The sequence below is a fragment of the Aethalodelphis obliquidens genome, unplaced genomic scaffold (assembly GCF_003676395.1).
Source record: "Aethalodelphis obliquidens isolate GAN/ISIS:26980383/991018 unplaced genomic scaffold, ASM367639v1 scaffold30, whole genome shotgun sequence".
Classification (NCBI taxonomy): Eukaryota; Metazoa; Chordata; class Mammalia; order Artiodactyla; family Delphinidae; genus Aethalodelphis; species Aethalodelphis obliquidens.
In genome coordinates this window covers 4,958,994-4,972,671 of record NW_020837974.1, presented here as the reverse complement: position 1 = coordinate 4,972,671, position 13,678 = coordinate 4,958,994, and the positions used below count along the sequence as shown (strand labels likewise).

The 13,678-nt window shown below is 47.9% G+C and overlaps 1 protein-coding gene across 1 annotated transcript in view; it reads right to left on the bottom strand.

Moving 5' to 3' along the window:
• LMTK2 (lemur tail kinase 2) overlaps positions 1–13,678 on the bottom strand; it is a 177,059-nt gene that overhangs the window by 106,936 nt on the left and 56,445 nt on the right. Inside the window, exon 3 of the mRNA XM_027125761.1 lies at positions 9,345–10,046. The gene's annotated coding sequence lies outside the window, so the exon portion shown is untranslated. The remainder of the gene's footprint in view (positions 1–9,344; positions 10,047–13,678) is intronic.

Here is a 13,678-nt window from a genome sequence, read left to right as displayed (position 1 = left end):
AGAAGCCCGTGCACCGCAAAGAAGAGTAACCCCCGCTCGCCGCAACTAGAGAAAGCCCCTGCACAGCAAAAAAGACCCAACGCAGCCAAAAATAAAAAGAAATTAATTAATTAATTTTTTAAAAAATGAATGGAGCAGAGGGATACTGGAAGGATAAAGGCCCAAATGTTAGCTCTGGTTAAGCATGGGTGGTGAGATGATTTTCCACACTCTCCACAAATTTATGTTGCTTTTAAAGTAAAACAAATTTAGGGAATTCCCTGGCGGTCTAGTGGTTAGGACTCCACACTTTCATTGCCGAGGGCCCATGTTCAGTCCCTGTTGGGGAATCTAAGATCCCCCAAGTTTAGCGGTGCAGCAAAAAAAAAAAAAAAAAAAAGATTGAAACAAATCTATAAAACCCATATAAAAGAAGGGGCATACGCTATATATAAGTCCACACCAGCATGTCATAAAAAACTCTCCTCTCTTGGGGTCTCTAAGGAATTTGTAACCACGGGCTCTGGGGGTCCCCATGAAGAGACACACCCATAAATGCCCAGAGCAGCCCAGGGCTCCAGAAGATGCCCAGAAAACACTTGACGGTCAATGGCTACAGTGGAAGTTTAATGAAAGCAGTTTCTGAAATGAACTGCCATTGCCCTAAGGGCAGCAGACGCAGCTCTAAGGGACCTGCTGTGACAGGGCAACGCTGCTCTTTATATTTAAGGAGCGCCTCTCAGTGCTGCCCCTCTGACTCACGCCTGGGGACCCCTCTCACAGACCGCGCCACCAGATAGGCCACTAGGTGGCGAGCGTCAGCCCGACTCGACGACTGGTCCAGCCAACACGACGGACTCTGGTTGCCGCGGATACAGCTGGGCGGGGGCGGAGCCAAACTGGAGCCGAGAAGGAAGGGGCTGGTCTCATCTGTCTGCCACCCTCCTGTTACCAATCCCCACCCCACCGCCTCCAGTCCTGTCGCCCCACCCGCAGCTCTCAGTTTCCCTGTCTTTAAAAGGCAGAGACTGGGGAGGAGTGAAAAACAAAAGGAAAACTTTTCAGCACTGCTTTTTTTTTTTCTTATTGAAGGTTATGGAACGGTTCAAACATACAGAAAACTATACGGAGTAAAAACAACTCTCATGCACCCTCCATCCAGAATAAATATATGTTAACGTTTTTGTTTTACGTTTCTGATTTTTAAGAAATCCCCTTTGAAGAGGGAAGAGATATGGGAACATATGTATCTGTATAACTGATTCACTTTGTTGTAAAGCAGAAACTAACACACCATTGTAAAGCAACTATACTCCAATAAAGATGTTTAAAAAAAAAAAAGAAAGAAATCCCCTTTGGATCCCTCCTGAATCTCACTTTCCTCTCCCTGGAGGCAAAATCCCTAACTTGAAGTTGGCCTGTATCCTTCCTGCCTATGCTTTTCTACTTTCACTACCTCAATAGTATCCATAAACAGTGAAGAGTATTGTTTTTGTTTTCAAATGTACATTTTCACACCGAACGTAGTCTTCAAACTGCTTTTTCACCCAACATATTGTTGAGATTTATCCTTGATAGATGTTCATTTTAACTGCCTTATAGACGTCCTTTGTTTTAACATACCCATTTTTATTCTGTTTAAATATGGTCATTTCTATTGTTTCCATTTTTTTGCTGTTACAAACAATGCTGCAGTGAACATCCTTGCTCTTTGCTCCCGGTGCCCCATACAAGAGATTCTCTCTGGAATACGTTTAGGAGCACGGGTTCTGGGTTGTGAGAGATGAACAGCCTCCAGTCACCAGGGATTGCTGATTGCTCGCTAAGTGAGTGAGGCAATCTCCACTCCCACCAGCAGGGTGCAAGTTCCCATTTCCCCAAGTCCTCACCAGGACTTAGTGTTGTTACCCTTTCCATTTTTCAGCTTCATGTCTTCCTGCCTACTCCTCAGGGAGGTGAGAGGAGGTGGCTCACTGATAACAGTGGCTGATCTTTGAACTGCATCCCTAGTGGACTTTTAAGAATACGTTTTGCAGCTTCTCCTTTTGCACAGACCTGTGGGGAGTAGGGCAGGCTCCTGCCCTGGGTACCATCAGTTTCTTCTAAGTGCCCACAATGCCATCAGAATGAATGCCCTTGACCGCACTCCTTGTCACCTCTGCTTCCTCCCACCCCATCTCCTTCCTCGCTATGCTCTTAACCTGCCCAGTCCCAGCAGAGTCAGCAGAGCAGGGCTGGCTTCCTGGGTGAGTGACATGTGCAGTTGGCAGGACCCCATGCTCAGAGGAGTCCCTTGTTTAGCCTCATGCTCTGCTCTCACTGTCTTGAAATTCTTAATAATTTTCTCTTTGAACTTGTGTTTGTTGAGTGAGGTCCGATGGGACAACGGCACAGGTACATAAACAAGAGAGATACCTGAAATAAGCATGTCCATGGTTGTTTGTCACCCCATTTGCTTAATGACATTCCTGATGCTCCATGGACCCATGATGTGTGGGAGTTCAGGGAGGCTCAAAGCTAGGATAAGGGGTAAGCAAAATGGGGTCCATCCATACCATGGAATGTCATTCAGCCTTAAAAGGGAGAAAATTCTGATACAGGCCGCAACACGGATGAACCTTGAGGACATTAGGCTCAGTGAAATAAGCCAGTAACAAAAGGGCAAATGTTGTATGATTCCACTGACATGAACCTATTCTAGGCTCCTAGAATAGTCACATTCATAGAGACAGAAAGTTTGAGGGAGGTTGCCTGGGACTGGAGGAAGGGAAGGTGTGGAGTTTTTGTTGGATGGGGACAGAGTTTCAGTTTGGGAAGATGAAAAAGTTCTGGGGACGGATGGTGGTGATGGTTGCAGAACAATATGAATGTACTTAATGCCACTGAACCATACTCTTAATAAATGGCTAAAATGGTAAATTTTATGTTAGGTATGCTTTACCTTAATAAAAATCATCACCACCAGCAAAAAAAAAAACAACCCACTTACCTTGAAATTAGGTGGGACATGTTTCATGCTGGGGGAAATGCAGGTCCAGATGGCAGCCCTGAGTGTCTGTGGACCTGTGAGCACATCAGTATAACCCCCTTGAAGGAGCCCAGCCCCTTTGCGTGCAGAGCACCGCGGACCGAGATGTTCACCCTGCCCGCCCTCGGTGCAGAGGCGGGAGGCGAACTGCCTGTCTCCCTCCTTGTGAGGCTCTGTACTCACTCTCCCCCTCAAGCTCTATCAACTGCACCACCAACAACAAAGGACAAAACAAAATAAAAGTCGTCCACACCAACACATACATCTTTCTGCCTTCTGTCCAGTCTTTGTTCACCTGCAGGTGTATTTTTACCCAGTTTGAGTCAGCACAGAGACATTTTTGGATTCTGCTTGTTTTACTTTAATGTTGTGGACATTTTCATACATGGCTGCAGTCCTCGTGGTTGTTATTTTTAAGAGCTGGGAAACAACATCCCATCTGGTCAATGTACCATAATTTATTTTGCCCTTCTCCTACTTTTGGACGTGTGGCCTGTTTTTAGTCTCCCACGAATTTAAGGAGTGGCCTGGCCAGCTGAGCACTTTCATGCATCAAGATTTTGTCCTTGAGTCTCATACCAGCATGAGACGATGTGCCCTGGCCGTGTCCCAGAGCGTCTCCAAGAACCCCAGCAGCTAGAGCAGGTGCTCAAAGAACCAAGGTTGGGGAAGGGCCTGAGGCATTAGTGGACCCCAAGAGGACCCCAGAAGGGAGCACACACTGTGGGACACAGGTACCTACATGGGCCACATGGATGCTGCCAAACTTTTGCAATTTCAAGTTTGAGGGAGCCCAGGGCCAGCCTCAAGTTCAATAATTTCCCAGAAGGACTCAGAGAACTCTGCAAAGCTACTGTACTCATGGTTATGGTTTATTATAGAGAAAGGACATATATTAAGGTCAGCCAAGGGCAGAGGCTCATGGGGCAGAGTCCAGGCAGGTTCTACACACAGAGCCTCTAGCTGCCTCCCTCCCGTGGAGGCATGGACAGAGCTAAATGTCCCAAAGAATGAGGTTATGTATTGATCGGTTGATGAAGACGTGATCAGAGGCTGGTGGGAACCTAACCCCATATTTTCCCCATGAGCAATGGTTCTGTGTTCACTAGTTCAGTGTTGGCGGAGATTTTATAGAATACAATGACCTCGAATAATAGGAATTGACTGTAAGTGAAGTCATGGGTGGGATGAGAATATCACAGAAGACAGCATAGGGTGAAGGGGGACAGCGTCCAGCCTGGTGCAGGAGGAGGCGCCTGAAAAGGAGACTGGGAAGGCAGCTCCAATGAGGCAGAGGAAACTCCACCAAGCCCAGCAGAAAGAACCTTCTGGCATCTCTCCTGCCAAGAGGACAGGTGAGAACAGGGCTGAAATGCCCTGGCTCTAGTGACATGGAGGTCATCATTGGTGACCTCAGTGGCAGGGTGGGAACAGACAGGGGCTCGAGAGAGAATGGGGGATGGGAGGCTGTTAGTTTAGAGACATCTTTTGGGGAGTTTGGCTGTGAAAGGGAGAAGAGAGAAAGCTGGTGTTAATTAAAGGGGGTGAGGGGTCCTGAGAGTGTTCTTTTTTGTGTGCTTTGTTTTGTTTCCAATGAGAGAGGCTAAGGTCTGTTGAAAAGCCGAGATGGGGAGGATCCAGTGGCTGGAGAGATGGGGTGGGGGTGGGGGAAGAGGGAGGGGTCCAAGTCCCATGGGGGGGCGGATGGAGGGAGGGAAGAGGGGCATTGGGCGTTTCTAACTGGAGGCTCCCAGGATCTTTGTGAAGTGGGAGGCCAGGCCACTGGTGAGGGGGTGTTGGGGGGAGGTAAGGGGCAGAGATCCGAGGTTGGAGGAGAGAAGGGGGAGGTTGAAATAGTTATTGCGGAGTGTGGGGGAGTGACAGGACCCCAGAGTCACCGGGGAGTGCCGTGGGCCCTGGGGGACGGCCGTGGAGGATGTGCAGCAGAGCCCCTGAGTCCTCTGACTCTCCAGGCCCCCCGCCCCCCTCGCCCTCTCCCCAGCTGCTCAGGGCCAGACCCAGAGAGAGCACCTTGCCTTTGTTCCTGAAATCCCACCCCCCAAATCAGCTGGCACCAATGTAGCAGAGGGTATCTATGCATAGACATCTGAATTTAAAAGATGTCAACATACAAACTACCACCATCTCAGCCCAGGGAACAGAAAGCAACTGTGGGACGTGTTTACAAGATCCAGGGCTCTGGGACGGTGGCTTTAAAAGGGGTTTTGTGGTCACCTCTTTCTGATTTTGAAGGATGGCCCCGTCCCCACAACCGGTGCAGGTGGAGGAGAACCAGAGCCCGTCTCCCCACCGCCCTCACCGCAGGCACCATCTGTGCCTGAGAACAGCTCGCCCCATGTGGCTGGCTCTGTTTCTGGAAACCAGCAAGGGGATGAAGCATCTCTGATGTGGAGCCCACGGGAGACCCACACGTATGAAGCAAGCAGGCCAAGAAAAGGCAGTCCAAAATAGATTCTGTCTTTGGCAGAAAATGCCTTAGTGCCAGAATGGAAAAGATTGACCAAAATGAGCCATTTTCAAGGCCCTCTGAAGGAACATGCATGTGGAAAACGGCGAGTCCAGAGGTGAGAGCCAGCAGAGGAGAGTTGAGAGGCCTTTTCTGGAGCTTTCTCTACATGTGGGCAGTGCTGCCTTCTGCCTGGGCCACAATGCCGGGCCTGGCCCTCAGGGGGCCTTGAGGAAACCCAGATGCCTCTGGTCAGGGTGACTCTGGGGGTTCTGAACGTCTCTCCTGGGTTGGTCTTAGTGCTGAGACCAGGCCCAGCTCTCATGGGAAGCCCATCACCCAGGGCTTTCTGCCTAAAAGAGGTCCAAGAGCCACGATCCCAGGAACAGGCTGCCTTTCTCCAAGGGGCCTTAAGCACAAATGGTGGGTAACTGGGGGATTTCAGGATGGATGTGGGCCCCTGGGGGGTGCAGATGACCAGGCCACAGGAACCATCTCCCAGGATGCACTGAAGGCAGAAACCGTGGGAATCACTTGGAAGGAAGACCTTACTAGAAAAACACAATGATATGTATATCAGGACATTTCTAAGAACAGCAGGAGAAAAACCATGGTGGTTTCCAAGAAAACGGCTTTTTAAACGTTAAGCAAATCTGCAGGCAGCAAAGGAAAAAATAGATAAATTGGAAAACCTCAGAATTTAAAACTTGTGTGCATCTAAGGACACTATCAACAGAGTGAAAAAGCAGCCCGTGGAATGGGGGGAAATAGATGCAAAGCTTATATCTGATAAGGGGTTAATATCCAACATATATAAAGAATTCCTACAATTCCACAACACCCCCTCCCCAAACAATATGATTAAAAATGGGCAAATGGGGACTTCCTCTGGTGGTGCAGTGGATAAGACTCCACGCTCCCAATGCGTGGGGCACAGGTCCAATCCCTGGTCAGGGAACTAGATCCCACATGCATGCTGCAACTAAGAGTTTGCATGCTGCAACTAAGGAGCCCACGAGCCACAGCTAAGGAGCCCACCGGCTGCAACTAAGACGCGGTGCAACCAAATAAATAAATAAATAAATATTTTAAAAAATGGGCAAAGGATTCAAGTTGACATTTCTCCAAAGAAGATATACAAATGGTCAACAGGAAAAGATGCTTAACATGTCTAATCATTAGGGAAATGGAAATAAAAACCACAATGAGACACCATTTCATACCCATAGGATGTCTACTATATTAAAAAAAAAAAGACAATGACAAGTGTTGGTTAGTATGTGGGAAAATTAGAACACTAGTGCACTGTTGTTAAGAAATGTAAAATGATGAAGCTGCTGTGGGAAACAGGATGATGGTTCCTCAAAAAACTAAAAGTAGAAGTACCATATGATCCAGCAATTTCACTTCTGCGTATACACCCAAAAGGACTGAAAGCAGGGTCTTGAAGAGAGATTTTCACACCCATGTTCATAGCAGCATTATTCACAATAGCTAACACGTGGACGCAACCCGAGTGTTCATCGACAGATGACTGAATAAGCAAAACATGGTAATCCAATAGAATATGATTCAGCCTTACAAAGATAGGAAATTCTGACACCTGCTACAACATGGATGGACCTTGAGGGTATTATGCGGAGTAAAAGAAGCCAGTCACAAAAGGACAAATTCTGTATGATTCCACTTAGACGAGGTACCTGGACTCGTCAAATTCACAGAGACAGGAAGTAGAATGGTGGTTGCTGGGGGTTGGGGGAGGGGAGGGAATTAGTGTTTAATACGGATAGTTTCAGATTTACAAGAGTTATGGGGATGGATGGTGGTGATGACTGCACAACAATGTGAATGTACTTCATACAACTTAACTGTACACTTGAAAATGGTCAGGATGCTAAATTTTATGGTATGTGCGTTCTAACACAATAAAGAAAAACGTTTTGCATTAAAATACAAAAACACTATTGAACTAAAAATATAAGATAAAATAAGTACAAGATTCCCTTTCATCAATTTGGAGGAAATCTGGGAATCTGCCAACCCGGGGCACAGTCAGCAGCTTTGGGTCCAACGTCAGCGGGGTCCCCAAGCGTCCGGGAGACGAGACCCCCTCCACTGACAAGGAGGGAACAAACCGGGGAATCCCACCCTCTTTTCCTCTTTCCAGCATCTGAGTCAATGCTGATTCTGTTCCTTTGCCCCAAAACAAAACCTGAGCTGCATGGCGCAGGATTGGCTTATCCCGCAGGCGTTGGCAGGCGGGCCCTGCCCCCGGGCGCCGTCTGCACACAGCAGGGACAAGTTAGCACATTTCAGAGCCTCTCCGCTCCCCTCTGCTGCACCCTGCATCCTGGGGCTCAGCCCAGCACTCGTCTTCGTCCTTGGCTCTGGGCTTAAGGAGAAGTTTAAACTTTCTGCTTAAATCATAAGAAATTCGATCTGGCCAAGCACTTTCCCCAGATTTAGCCACTTATCCTGTTTTGTTTGCAAATATCAGGTGCATTCTCTCAAGATAAAAATGGCGAGAGGTCATTATCCGGCGGGGTCCTGTTTGGACTCCAGGCCCGGGGTCTGTGCATGTGCTCAGCTTAGGGTGTGTAATGGTGGGGAATCCCGCAGGAGGCAGCACCCTGCTGCCCGGACACCCGTAGGGCCCCATCCAGGAGCACCCAAAGGTGAGCCTGGGGAATCTCTCTACATTTCTCCAGGAGGAGCCTGGAGGCCGAGTATGTGCTGCCAGAAACTTGGGGGGAGGTGATTTCTGACGTCAAGTCCCTGGAGTGTGGGGACTAATTGGAGAACTGAGGCTGGGGCCAGGCCTGAGCTTCTCTGAGGGGCCCTTTCTTGGTGGGCTCAGGACCCTCTTCCAGGCCAGACCCTAGCGATGAGCTGATAGGAAGACCGCCTGTGGACCAGCAGGCACAGATGCAACCACTTCCCCGCTCCTCCTCGGTACCACGTGCCCACAGGGCAGTCAACAAACTCGCCTTGAATGATCCCTCAGCTACGAGATCTGCCCTTAGGACCAGCAAGTTGGTCCCAGTGACAGCATGGCTGGCAGTTAAGAGCCAAATTCTAGTGTTGGTGACCCTGGGCAAATCTTTTCACCTCTCTGAGCCTCAGTGTCCTCATCTGTAAGATGGGGATGTTAAAGTAATATTCCCTCCTAGGGTCGGCTGTGACATTTAAATGAATTAATTTACATACAAAGCACTTAGAACAGTGCCTGGCACAGAATAAGCTCTATATGATGTTATTATTGTTACATTCTAATGAGTGGAGACAGACCTCCCCAGAAGTAAACCAATGCCTGAGATAATTTCAAAGACATAATATTTATGAAGAAAGCAAAACAGGGAAGGCAGACCTGAATTTGGGAACATAGTAATATGCAAATCAGGACATTCCTAATGACTGTGGGAGGAAAACCATAGTGGTTTCCAATTAAGTGGTCTTTCAAAATTTAAGATTTAATTATCCAAGTAATACACGGGTTACACATAATACCTTCTCCACATGAAAATTTGAAACATCACACATAAGGCTGACCTGAAGCAGCTCCAGAAAGGGTGTGAGGCTCACCCAGGACCCCACCCTCATCCCCAGCATCTATTTTTATTGATTCCTGCCTGCGTCATCTTGCTCCCAGAGAGATGAGTTAGTTCACGATAGTAAAGAGAAGTTGCCTTGGCCAGTCATAAAGAGATTTATAAGTTCTCTGATCTGTTAATTAGATAAGTTCTTTTGAGTCCATACTGAGACCTGCTCTCTGGGGGGACCATTCCCAGGCAGGACCCCCTCCCCAGCACGGCTATTTCTGGCTTCCTCTGAAAAGAGTCATAATGACAAGGCAGAAGGGCTTTTTCTTACCGTCCTCCGTGGCTGCAAACCTAATACCTCTTTCCAAAGCATTAGCTCAGCGTGGTGGAGGCCAGGTCCAGGGATCCACTTTTCTTGATTAAACGGAGAATGCATTTGCTGACCAGAAGTTCTGGATTCCAGACTTGGTGTTGGACTGGATGCAGTGTCTGTGGGGCCCCGCTGGCAGGGGCGCCAGTGCAAGTCAGCCCTGGGGATGGCGACCAGGAGTGCATGTCCTGTCCCCAGCTCACAGGTGTGAATGGGCCAACACAGGAACGGGCCTGAAATGTGGGGCTTTCCTGTCTTCTTTCTGAGAACGCCTCCCTCATCACCAGACTCCAAACTCTCAGGCTTCATTTTGGTTTCAAGTGTCAGCAGAGGCAGACTGGGGACAAAATAGTCCAGGACAAAGAGACTCACTCTTGCTTGTCACTTCTTAGCCCAGCCATGGCGATGACCAACATTGTCTCCCCAAAGGACACAAAGGCTACTCTGCCCAGCAGCAAAGGTGAGGGCATCTGCTCTCTTCCCCAAGTGAGGAGGGTCCTGGGGTGTCAGAGCAGCTGGACCTTCAGCACTCAGTCCAATCCTCTTGCTTTCAGATGAGGAAACTGAGGCTCAGAGGGGGTTGGTTTCCCCAGGGCTGTCACAGGGCTTCCAGACTCCCGGGTTCTGCTGCTGGCACGGAGACGACAGCTCCTCCTGTAGCATCTGGAATGCAAGGGAGTGGATTACCTTGAGAGACAGCACGGGATCACAGTTAAGTGCACAGGCCCTGGGCTCAGTCTGCCCAGCCTCAGCCTCTGCTTGGCCACTTACCAACCCCAGGACACCAAACAGCCATTTAATTCCCATTTAATAGCCATTTCTCCTCAGGGAGTTCATTGGTAAGACGGATATAAAAATAGAAGCTGTTTCATACAATAGAGCCCAGTATCTGACATGTGGCTAAGCGTTCAATAAATTCTGGATAGTATTGTTATTAATTTTGACATCTTTCATTGAGACCTCTTTGTGAATTAGAGAAAATTTATATTCTGGGGAAGGAAATGAGAGCCTTCCTTTGCTATCTGTGGCCAGGTCTGTAAATCTGAAATATTGCTTCAGTTGCCATTAGCATCCAATCATGCCTATAGATAGTATATAAATAAAAAAGTCTATCTGTGATGACTACTTCTAGATGTACAGACCTCGGCTCCTCTAGAAGAGGATATTTGATATGATTTCCTTAATGACTGTATGCCAAATACATCCTATAAAAACACCAAATCACTTCACACCCACTAGGATGGATACAGCAGCATTATTTACAATAGCTCGAAGGTAGAAATGACTCAAATGCCCACCCTGGATAAATGGACAAACAAAATATGATATATACATACAATGGAATATTATTTGGCCACGAAAAGGAATGAAGTACTGACACCTGCTACAACACAGATAAAGCTTGACACAAAAGGACAAATATTCTATAATTCCATGTATATGAAATATTAAGAACAGGCAAATCCATAGAGAGCAAGTAGATGGGTGGCTGTCAGGGGAGAAAGAAGCGGGGAGTGAGGAGCAATGGCTTATTGGTGTGGGGTTTCCTCTCGGGGGCGATGAAAATGTTTTGGAACAAGATAGAGGGGTGGCTGTACAACATTGTGAATGCCTTGGATCCCACTGAATTGTTCACTTTAAAATGGTTAATGTTATGTGAATTTCACCTCAATAAACACACACACACACTCCTTACCCATCTATGAGGAACTTCTGTGGAGATGGCAGATAAAAGCATGAGGCACTGATTTAGGTTGGGCCACATCTTAAGTTAAAAACAAAAGAAAAAAATAACCCTTAAGGGTCTCTGTATCTTTTTCAGAATCTGGCAGCTTCAACCACAAACCATTCTTTTGGAAAGGAAATTATGGTAGCGGAATGGGAGGTAAATGGGATAAACTTTGTCAGGTAAAAATTCTGGAGAAGCGAAAGGGAGGTGGGAAGACACAAGGTGATGGATGTTAACTAGACTTACTGTGGTGATCATTTCTCAGTCTATACAAACGGCAGATCGTGATGCTGTACACGTGACACTAATATATGTTAATTACACCTCAGCTGAATAAACAAGACACAGAGGAGTTAGTCTCATCCCTCCTCGTACAGCATCAATTGGTGATTGCAAAATTAAAACATGATATTTTATAAAAGCCAAAAAATGATAAAAATTAAAACAGAATTTTAAATACTCCTGTAGAGATATCAGGCCCTAGTTTGAGAAACGCTGGCTGGGACGTGAGCTGAGTTAGCGCCTGGCCCCAGACCTTCCAGCCCACCTGTGCCAGTCAGGGCTGCAGGCCAGGCGCCAGGAGTATGGGCTGTGTGTTCCAGGTGCCTCCCATCTCTCACCTCCTTCCACCTCCCGGAGCCCTGTCCCACCCGATTGTATCGAGGCCTCCTTTACAGAATAACTAAGTTATTCTGAGTAACTCAGAACCCTCCGTTCCGACGAGACCACGCATGCCTGTGTGGTGGGGCAGAGGTGCCCAGAGAGGCCTCAAACAAGACACCACAGACTCCAGTTCTCCAGGTGGCCTGGCCCCGAGTGGCCGTGTGACCCTGAGCACCTCCCTCAGCCTCAGTGCCCCCCGAGGCCCCATCTTTAAGATGAAGCAGTTGATCACCAAGTGAGCCTGGAGATCAGGATGCTCTAAAGTTCCAAGGATTCCTACCGCTTGCAAAAAGTGGCCCCGGGCTCCACTCCCTGCTCCTCCCCAGGCTCCGTGGGGCTCGGTGTGCTCACCTGTAGCGTGGGGAGAACGATGCTCACCCCTGGCCCACGCAGCAAAAAGACATTTGACTATCTTACAAATTCTAAATACCTTTTCCGTGAAATGCCTCAGTATTGTCATAGCAACTCGTCAAATCTAAGCATATTTGAATGTGATCTCCCATAATTTGAAATTTAAATAGTACTGTGGTTCTGTATATTATGTTTAAAAATTAAGTATGGAAACCTTTCTTTGTCTATGAATGCTTGAATGAAAAGAAAGTAATGGAAGGATTGATTAAAAAAAAAAAAAGTTCTCCACTCTGGATGATGAGTCGGAGGAGCTATGAGTCCTGGGAGGCCCCACCAGCCAGGTAGGTGTCCTGGGGGCTGACAAACATGCTGTCTGAGCAGGAATTTTCAGGGACCGACTGCCAGGTGAGTGTGCTCAAACCTCTCTAGTCCAGGGACCCAAATGGGACATCAAATTAGGTGAACCACCAACAGCTCCTGCTCTGCCCCCCTCCCTCACCTGCTTCCCCAGCCAGATCCCTGGCTATGAAGGGGACCCAATGCTGGAGTCACCCTGGAGGCGGCTCAGGACCCAAAGACAAAAAGCCTGGATTTGGTCCCATCTAGATGACCTTGTTCATGTGGGAGAGCCTTCTGGAATTAAACTCCATCTCACCCCATTCTGAGGCTCCATGCTTTCGACGCCACACAAGGACATGCTCACTGCCCATGTCTTTGCCTGGGAATTTCCCAGAAGTTCTCAGCATAGATGAAAACCTCTTGTGAAGGCGGGAAAGTCCCCAGGCCTAGGGAGCTGGGCTCTGCGACTCTGGGTCCCCATCGCGTGAAGGCATACAGCCCTTGTCCCATCAGGACCAATGGCCAAGTCAGCATGTGGGGTGACAGAGCCATGGGTCCCGATGGGCAGAACCAAAGGCGAGAGACTGTGGCAACCCACAATGTGACATCTCAGCCAGGAGTGAAAAAATACAGCAAAGAGCAGCCTACAAAAGGATGTGCCTCTTTTTTTCTGTGCCGACCCTCGTGGCTGCCCGGCCTCCCATGACTGGGTGCCTTTGTCTGTGGGATCCAGTGGAGATATTGATCTGCCTGGATTGCAATGCCTGGGACAAGGAAGCAGTTAAAAGCTTAGAAAAGGGAAATTCCACTAAACATTGAGATAGCGGCAAAGTAAAGTTAACCTGGATGAACCTTGAGGGTATGATGCTAAGTGAAATAAGCCAGGCACAGAGGGACAGATGCCATATGATCCCACTTACGTGAGGTCCCTGGAGGAGCCCAATTCATAGACAGAAAGCAGAAGGGAGGTAACGGGGGTTGGAGGAGGGGGATGGGAAGTTAGTGCTCAATGGGGGCAGGGCCAGTGTCATCAGATTGCTTAATTTTCAAAAGAACTAGAAATCCTGATTTCTAGGTTAAGTTCATTGGGCGTGAATTCAAAAAGTTAAAAAAATACTTTGTAATCTAACACTACGCAGGCCAAATAAAACCCATTTGTCGGTTAAAAAAAAGAGGCTGTCATCTGTGGCTTCACCCATGAATATGAACTTGA